The following is a 10,166-nucleotide window of genomic DNA, read 5'->3' as shown; positions in this document are numbered from 1 at the left end:
TTAAAATGCCTGTTTTGGAAGGATAACACGTTTTTGTTTAATACAACATGATATTTCAGCTGTGTTAATATGATGAGTAAGTCTGTTAGCATTTTAGCTTTTCTGACTGTTCTTTTCCCACTTGTTTTGCATTTGGTTGGCTCTTCTACTGGTAGCATGGGGCTATAACTGAACCCTACACTGGCTATAACAGGACTCTACAGTGGTGGCACAGATGGTCCAAGTCACACATTGATGGCACAATAAAGAAGGTTTGCTGTGTCTCCCAGCACAGTCTCAAGAGCATGGAGGAAAGTCCAGGAGCCAATGTCTCTAGGAGAGCTACAGGGGGCTGTAGAAGGACCTTAAACCACGAGGAGGACCAGTTTCTGCTCCTTTGTGCAAGGAGAAACGGGATGCACACTGCCAGAGCCCTACAAAACTTGTTAATTAGACAAAAGTCTAATAAACAGGTTGACCAGTGGCAGGCTCAGCCAGCACATTTAAGAAGCATTTATGAGAAATCACTTGGTTCACTGAATGTAATACATTTATCCAGGTGTTTTCCTACAACTCCATCTTGATTTTTTGTGTTTATATTTTTAAAGACAGACAGTGTGGAGTCCATGTACTCTAAAAACAGATTATATATGAATATACAGAAGATTTCTGGTTTCCATTTTGTAGCCTTTGACTTTAAGAGGACTTCTATCGCACGCAGGCAAACAGTCCACTTGAAGACCAAAATCACATCAAAACAACATTTATTTTATAACAGTAATTTGGCCTTTAATTAGCTCATACTATATAGTCAGGTTTTTTTTCTTTTTTTGGGGGGGGGGGGGGGGTGATTAGCATTCAAATCTCTCAGTTAATATAGAAGAAAGATTTACCACAAAGCAAGAAAGTATGAGATGAGTCTAATCAAAAAGGTATTGGCTGAAGCACATGCCACATCATTTAGCAAGCAGCTCATTTACACAGGGTTTGAAGCAAAGGAGCAAAATAAAACAATAAAAACACAAACACTTCCATCTTAGATAAGTAAATACATTAAATTTCATAAGAACAGTCCAAGAAAAACAACCAAGAGTTTCAGTATTGTCATTTTAACTCTTCTTCATTCTTGATTTATATATTTTTCTAATGCTCCAGTTTTTAACATTTTTAAACGAGGAAAATGAGCTACATCTTTTTAAATTACTGTCATAACTATTCAACAAGTTAATATCTCTGCTTTTTGTTTGTTTTTATCTTGTTTTCTTTTTTAAATCTGTTCCCCTCAAATCATATCGACTCTCTCTGACTTCAAACTGCTTCTGAGCACTGCAGCAAATCATTGTGTGGATGCCTCAAAGGGCATCCACACTATTGAGTTCCTGTTTCTCTTTATACTTTATTATTGTGTGGATGCTTTAAGCATCCACACTATTGAGTTCCTGTTTCTCTTTATTGTGTGGATGCTTTAAGCATCCACACTATTGAGTTCCTTCTTGGTGTTTCCGTACACTTTTCGCCGTGGATCTACTTCCACAATTTTTTTTGCTATTTTCACCGTTCAAATTTTAAACTATTCTGCTATTTCTGCTAATGACGGCTATGTCTTTTGGTATTTTTCACTATTATACTTTTTAAAATATTAAGCTTTTTTCCTTTAATTTGAAATGAATGGGAAACTTCTGCAATTCTGCTAAAATTTGCTTGTTTTTGAAACTTAACTACTTCCTCATATTTTCACATAGAGCAACCATTCAAACTTTAAAATGTTCTCAAATTATTGGGCTATTCAGGTATAAATCAGCTTTTTCAAATCTTTTACTGTTTTACTTTTATGCCTCTTAAAGTTTTGAGTTGCAAAATTGTGATTTTTCACAAAATACATGCGTCGTTATGGTTGCTATGGTTGCTTTCTTCACTACCAGACACACTGGACCCACTACAGTTCGCTTACCGTCCAAATCGTTCCACAGACGATGCCATCTCTCATCTCCTCCACACATCACTCACTCACTTGGACACTAGAAGGGGGAATTATGTTAAAATGCTCTTCATAGACTACAGCTCTGCATTTAACACCATAATTCCCTCCACACTCACCACCAAGCTGGAGCATCTGGGACTCAGCTCATCTATGTGTCAGTGGATCTCCAACTTCCTAACTGGCAGACCACAGGCAGTAAGGATGGGCGGACATGTCTCAGCCTCCACCACTCTCAGCACTGGAGCCCCCCAGGGGTGTGTTCTGAGCCCCCTGCTGTACTCTCTGTACACATATGACTGTGTGGCCACTACCAGCTCCACCACCATCATCAAGTTTGCTGATGACACCGTCGTGGTGGGCCTGATCTCTGATAACAACGAGACGGCCTACCTGAAGGAGATTAGGAATCTGGAGAACTGGTGCCAGAGGAACAACCTCCTTCTAAACGTCAGTAAGACAAAGGAGCTGATAGTGGACTTCAGCACTAAGCAGGAGAGGAACTACCAGACCCCCGTCATCAACGAGTGCCCAGTGGAGAGAGTGGACAGCTTCAAATACCTCGGAGTTCACATCACGCAGGACCTGTCATGGTCCTGTCACATCAACACCGTGGTGAAAAAGGCCCGTCAGCGTCTCTACCACCTCAGACGCTTGAGAGACTTCCAACTGCCCTCCAAGGTGCTCAGGAACTTTTACTCGTGCACCATAGAGAGCATCCTGACGGGAAACATCTTAACCTGGTTCGGGAACAGCACCATGCAGGACAGACGAGCTCTACAGAGGGTTGTGCGATCAGCTGAGCGCACCATCCGCTCCGAGCTCCCTGACCTGCACTCAATCTACAGCAGGCGGTGCTGGACCAAGGCCAGGAAGATCGTGAAGGACCTCAGCCATCCCAACAACAGACTGTTCTCTCTGCTGAGGTCAGGAAAGCGATTCCGCTCCCTGAAGACCAACACAGAGAGACTGAGGAGGAGCTTCTTCCCACAGGCGATACGGTCTCTCAATCACACCACCACACAGTCCTGACCCACACATACAGTTCTTACACACACACTGGACTTTCTGGACTTTGTTTTCACTTCATTACTTAAATCACGCTGCTGTTATTGTGTATATATTTATTTATATTTCTTCATACATTCTTATATAGTTCTATATTGTGTATTTTGTTGTACAGTTATTTTATTTTCAACTTTAATTTATATATTTTATCTTATTCTCCCAGTTAAATTTACCCTTCATTCTAATTTGTGTTGTACAGTTATTTCATTTTTAACCTTAATTTATATTTTATTCCTTCCTAGTTAAATTTACCCTTTTTAATTTTTCATATTTATTTCCTATCTTATTCATAGCCTTTTCCTTTTTTGTTTTCTTTAGGTCACGAGCAGTTGTCCAAGCATTTCACTATATATCGTACTGTGTATGACTGTGTACGTGACAAATAAAATTTGAATTTGAATTTGAATTTATGCACTTGGCTTCCAGTGTGCCACTGAAGGTTTTGCAGTCTTCTCTTAATGTCCAAACAACTTCTTGCTACTTGCTCAATTTTCACTCAACTTCCACAAATTATACATCAAAACGTAGGTATTTTTGCTGGCTTTCAGAAAGTGTCACTATCATTGTTGTGGGATTCAGAGAATTTTGGCAAATCTCCTCAGACCAACAGAAAGTCGGAAAACTCTCCATATAAAGTCAATGGGGAGTTTGTTCAAAATCACTGCTTGATTTCTGTAATGAGAGGCATATTTGAATCGTCATATCTCCTTAACGAAGCAAAGTTAAGACATGAGGCTTGTCCCGGTATATCTTCAGACACTCCTGACGCTCACAATTCAAGAATTTCTTTCTCACCTATTACCGTTCTGAAATGAGTTGGACTTGTTTGAGGGTAGGAAATTCGTCCGTCGCTCAGATTTCTTCAGATTTCAAACTCTGGAAATGAACCACTTTTTTCTCTCGTCATAACTTTTTGTTGGATTTCCACAGAGACCTGAAAATTTCCATGACTGTTCACCAAAGCCTGCTGTCTCTTACGGTGAAAGAATGATATCGATACTCCAAATAGATTTAGAGTTACAAAGCGTTGTTTGAGGGCAAGTCAAGGCAGTTTTTGCTTCGCTCTGCTCAGTTATGGTGCATTAGAAGTCAAATATCTTTAATAATTTATATTTTAATGATAAATTGTCATCACTGGAAGATTCCATCATCTCTTCTGAACAAAACGGTGTAAGAATGACCGCTCTAGCCCCTACGGTTAGGAAATTATGGTCATTTGTTTGAGGGGAGTCCTCACTATGAGAAATAGGCTGCAATAATCCTGTGCCTCTCTGTGCTGCGTGTGTAAATAGATGCACCTGTTTTGGCGGGAAAAAGTGCACAGGCTCTCTGATTGGTGGATTCAAATTCAGCAGCTCCCAGGCTGACCTAGAAACTTACTCCTCTCTCTCCCTGTGTGTGTGTGTGTGTGTGTGTGTGTGTGTGTGTGTGTGTGTGTGAGTGCGTCTATGTGGTATGGATTGACATTTGACCTGCGCTGTACCTGGGCTCCGGGGACATTTCGACTTTTTGCTGTGTATTCATGTGTCCCCCTAAAACATGACTTGTAAATGCATTTTTAAGTGTCTAAATAATAATTTTTTCTACTTCTTATGAGGTCATTATTTATCTTTTGACCTGTATTTGCTTAAACTGTAGTGTAAATTCATTTATTAAACTATAATTAAAAGATTTTCTGATTTTCTTAAAAGTCCACCTATACCCCTCACCTGATTTTTGTGTATTCCAGTGTATTGCACAGCGACGTTTCGAGTTAGAGTGGATGTGTGTAGGTACTGCAATTTAATACACATTTTCAATACACACGGCCGGAAGTCATTGTGATTGGTAGGCTATATATATAGGCGGTACCTACAGGAAACGGCGCCACAACTTTCGCGCGCGTGCCCTTTAACAAGTGTATGTCGACGGCAATACGAAGACGGATTAAAAACACAAAGGTAAGCCTTTTTTAATGTAAAATGCACCATGACTTTAATACTATATGAAATTATAGGTGCACAGGCCTATATTAAACTGGTTTAATTTATGGTTTATGGACTGTTAGTGAGTCTTTGAAGAAGTAAAACGGCCCCAGCGTTTGTCATTGAGTAAATAAAATAGGGCTGACGACTAACCGCGTCAACGCGATAAAGCGGGCTAACCCGTGTTAGGATTTACTCGGTGTTAAAGCATTATTGTGGCTTAAACGTGTTAATGCCGACATCGCGACTAACGCGATTAACAATTAAACCAGCGCAGTCTGAGTCAAAATCCCTGATGTCGCTGTTAGCTAATTTCGGGCAGTTTGTCCAATGTCTGTCATTCTGCTGACAGCCCTAAAATAAAAGCAAGGGTATAAGTGTATTTAGTCGTGTATTTATTTATATGCCTGAAGAAAAAACTTCTTACAGTTTTGATGCCTAAGCTTTCTCAGTACTTGTATCACTCTCTGCAGTCGCCATTACAGAAATGTCACATGTCGCCATTTTGAGTACTAGGCCTTTAACATTTTAAAAGAAGGCATAAATTAGCACTATGAATAAGTCAGCTGTGTTTATGCTGTAAACTACACTACTGCTAGTTCTGCTACTACTGATGATGATGACAATGATGACGATAATCGTAATACTTTATATGCTTTGGTAATACAGCCAATCGTACAGGAGAACATGCGAAGGAGACGCATTCCTCCACGGGAGGATGCAGTCTGTCATGTTTCTGCTGGAAGGGACAAACTGGGACTTGATATCCACTACATAAATGCCTTCAAAGGTAAGTTGGTCTTTAGTTTGGATTAGATTTGGAGTTTGTCACTTTGTCTTTTGTCACTCACTTGGTATGCCTCTGCAATTCAGGTCGGGGCATTTTCACGACTGTTCCATTCCAAAAAGGAGACTTTCTTTTGGAATACAGAGGTAAACTCATAACAAAAGAAGAATGTGAGCGGAGACACAGAGTTTATCATGACAGCCTGAAGGTGTTCATGTTTGAATTCAAGTTTGATGGAAAACTCTGGTGGTGCGTATTATATCAGTGTAGTTTGATTAAGATTAAATGACACATTGCTTTTGATTTATGAAAAAAAAAAAGCTTCCTAACTAACTAGTTAAGCTAATACTTTTTTGCCTAACCCCACAGTGTGGATGCATCTCAAGAAGATGGGTCATTAGGCAGACTTGTCAACGACAACCACATCAGTCCAAGTGCTAAGATGAAAATATTAAATATCAATGGAAAGCCCCATCTATGCTTATTTGCAAGCAGAGACATAAGTCCAGGCGAAGAAATAGACTATAATTATGGTGACTCGGATTGGCTCTGGAGATGCAAGGTATTTCTACAATTGTACTTTTTGGAACTGATAAATTGCATACCCTAAGCCATTTTTACATTTGTACCTACTCAAATTGGCTTAACGTGACTTAGGGCATCTAGTTTTTCACTGAAATTGAGTATCACCTACTGTGCCTGGGGTAACTATAGCAATGCAGCCGAGCATCCAGTGATATAAATGCCACAGCAAGCATGGACGTCAAGGTGACAAAATGCCTGCTGCTCAGTCTATACTTTAGTGTTCAATTCAGGGATCACGCTGTTAATTTTGGTCGCTATTTCAAACATTTCAGAGTTTCAAAAATGATGGCTTGGATTTTCACGAAGGAGGCGCACTCATAACTTATCGAGTGACACCATTGACCAGCCACCTGGTGGCATTCAGTCTATGTCAAATTTTCTGATCACTTTGGATCACTTGGAACCTTGGTGCAGTAGTTACTGAAAAACTACATGGTACTATAACCTACTGGAAAAACAGGGGTAGGTACTAATGGAAAACAGGCAATTGTGATGGCTGCCACATCAAAGCCCTCTAAAAGCACTAAAAAAAATATCAGCAGGTATGCAGAAATAAAAAATGGCTTTCGGTTTCTAAATTTTAACAGTGATTGATGTTTAATGTGATTCTACACAGCAAAATCTCCAGTGTTAAATTAACACTGGAGAGTGTCTATAAGGGTCCACACCTCTGAGTGTTAAATACAACACTGTTGAGTGTTAAATTAACACTTTTGACAGTGTTATATGTTTAAAAGTAACCTAGTCAGTTTTGAAGATTAACAATGGCTAACACTGAGCAGTGCTGATTTTCTAACACTGGAAAATAACTCAAAATGTTAGAAATATTCCAGTGTTAGAAAATCAGCACTGCTCAGTGTTAGTCTTTGTTAATCTTCAAAACTGACTAGGTTACTTTTAAACATATAACACTGTCAAAAGTGTTAATTCAACACTCAACAGTGTTGTGTGGACCCATATAGACACTCTCTAGTGTTAATTTAACACTGGAGATTTTGCTGTGTAGCCTCTTTAGTTAGATTCATTTTAAATTTTGTCCCTTGAAGATAAATGGGCCCTAGTGACAGTTCGTTGCTGCTACAGGTGATTGTTTTACTCCTTTAGCAATGGCTTAAAAAATAAAGAAATCACACTGACTATTTGTCTCTTAATCATAGGGCCTTAAATTCTCTATACATGACAGTGAATATTTTAAAGACAATAGCTTGAAACTTATCTTTCTCATACAGTTTATTTAATGTTTCAAAAGCCTCTTCAAAAATGCACTGTATATTCATTTTCTATCTGTTACACACGAAGACGGAGACCAGCCAGATTCAGAAGACTGTGAGCTGCCTAAAGCCGCAACCAAACAGCTTTCCAAACAATGATCTGGACCTGAAACATCCAGAGCCTGAAAGGGTAAATATAATCCAGTGTACCACTTAATGAACTAATAATTTAATCTATCATCATTCTTTATGGATGCTGTGTGTGTGTGTGTTTGGCAGTCACCTGGGTGTGATGTGATTTACATGGACCGTGGCTTGTAGGTCCTTTTCATTGTTTCAAAGTGCAAGTCTGGATAACATCTGAGTGTGTGTGTGTGTGTGTGTGTGTTAACCACCCAAATGTGACTTAGGAGGACCACACTGTTATTGGGGGACTCCGTCAAAGTTTGCTTCATGGTGACATCACTCTGGTTTTAGGAGGGGTCTTCTCGTATGTCTTGACAGTTTGACCTACAGCATGCAGAGCTGACTGCATGTGCTTTGTTTCTATGTTGAAATTTTTTGAAACTCAGGCTTGAACATTAAGATAGATAGTACTATACAACTTCTTAACTTGTTTTAGGCACTTTTTACTGCTGTAATGCATGGGCTCTCTCTGGCTGTGTACTCTGGCTTCTTCCCACAGTCCAAAGATGTAGCTTATGGGGTTAGGTTAACTGGTGATTCAAAACTGCCCTTTGGTGTGAATGCAAATGCTTGTCCTTCCATGTTAGACTGGCGATCTGTCCAGGTTGTACTGCCCTATGGTAGCTGGTATAGGCCCCAAAACTGCTACCCCACAATCCTGATAAGGATAAGTGGAAGAGGATGGATGATTGCAAAGGAATCAGTTGTTAATTATTGTAGCCAGTATTTTTTTCAGAAGAAAACATTTCTTGAGTGGAAAGCCCCCCCCCCCCCCCCCCCCACACACACACACACACACACACACATGCAAATTAAAGACAGAAGCACAGGACTGCCCAGTACAGTTGCAAGAAGAGCACTTGGTCTAATCTTTGTGCCATCTTTTCTTTGTTGCAGGATCTTGATGAAGAAATGCCTCAGCAAGGCTCAGAAGCCATGCATTCTTCTTCAGTGCAAGATTTTGAAGAGGTAACATTGACCTAGGACAGATTTTAATGAATGTTTCTCATGCACGATGTGTACCTTACGCTATTTGCCGATAGTGAAATGGTCTATTCATCCTCTTGAGTGATGCATTTTTAGTAACTGTCAGATTACTGTTCTTTTGTCTTCATTCTCTATCTGTTACACACGAAGACTGAGACCAGCCAGATTCAGAAGACTGTGAGCTGCCTAAAGCCACAACCAAACAGCTTTCCAAACAATGATCTGGACCTGAAACATCCAGAGCCTGAAAGGGTAAATATAATCCAGTGTACCACTTAATGAACTAATAATTTAATCTATCATCATTCTTTATGGATGCTGTGTGTGTGTGTGTTTGGCAGTCACCTGGGTGTGATGTGATTTACATGGACCGTGGCTTGTAGGTCCTTTTCATTGTTTCAAAGTGCAAGTCTGGATAACATCTGAGTGTGTGTGTGTGTGTGTGTTAACCACCCAAATGTGACTTAGGAGGACCACACTGTTATTGGGGGACTCCGTCAAAGTTTGCTTCATGGTGACATCACTCTGGTTTTAGGAGGGGTCTTCTCGTATGTCTTGACAGTTTGACCTACAGCATGCAGAGCTGACTGCATGTGCTTTGTTTCTATGTTGAAATTTTTTGAAACTCAGGCTTGAACATTAAGATAGATAGTACTATACAACTTCTTAACTTGTTTTAGGCACTTTTTACTGCTGTAATGCATGGGCTCTCTCTGGCTGTGTACTCTGGCTTCTTCCCACAGTCCAAAGATGTAGCTTATGGGGTTAGGTTAACTGGTGATTCAAAACTGCCCTTTGGTGTGAATGCAAATGCTTGTCCTTCCATGTTAGACTGGCGATCTGTCCAGGTTGTACTGCCCTATGGTAGCTGGTATAGGCCCCAAAACTGCTACCCCACAATCCTGATAAGGATAAGTGGAAGAGGATGGATGATTGCAAAGGAATCAGTTGTTAATTATTGTAGCCAGTATTTTTTTCAGAAGAAAACATTTCTTGAGTGGAAAGCCCCCCCCCCCCCCCCACACACACACATGCAAATTAAAGACAGAAGCACAGGACTGCCCAGTACAGTTGCAAGAAGAGCACTTGGTCTAATCTTTGTGCCATCTTTTCTTTGTTGCAGGATCTTGATGAAGAAATGCCTCAGCAAGGCTCAGAAGCCATGCATTCTTCTTCAGTGCAAGATTTTGAAGAGGTAACATTGACCTAGGACAGATTTTAATGAATGTTTCTCATGCACGATGTGTACCTTACGCTATTTGCCGATAGTGAAATGGTCTATTCATCCTCTTGAGTGATGCATTTTTAGTAACTGTCAGATTACTGTTCTTTTGTCTTCATTCTCTATCTGTTACACACGAAGACTGAGACCAGCCAGATTCAGAAGACTGTGAGCTGCCTAAAGCCGCAACCAAACAGCT

Source organism: Aulonocara stuartgranti, assembly GCF_965226115.1.
Source record: "Aulonocara stuartgranti genome assembly, chromosome: 5".
Lineage (NCBI taxonomy): Eukaryota > Metazoa > Chordata > Actinopteri > Cichliformes > Cichlidae > Aulonocara > Aulonocara stuartgranti.
This window is presented reverse-complemented; position numbering follows the sequence as displayed.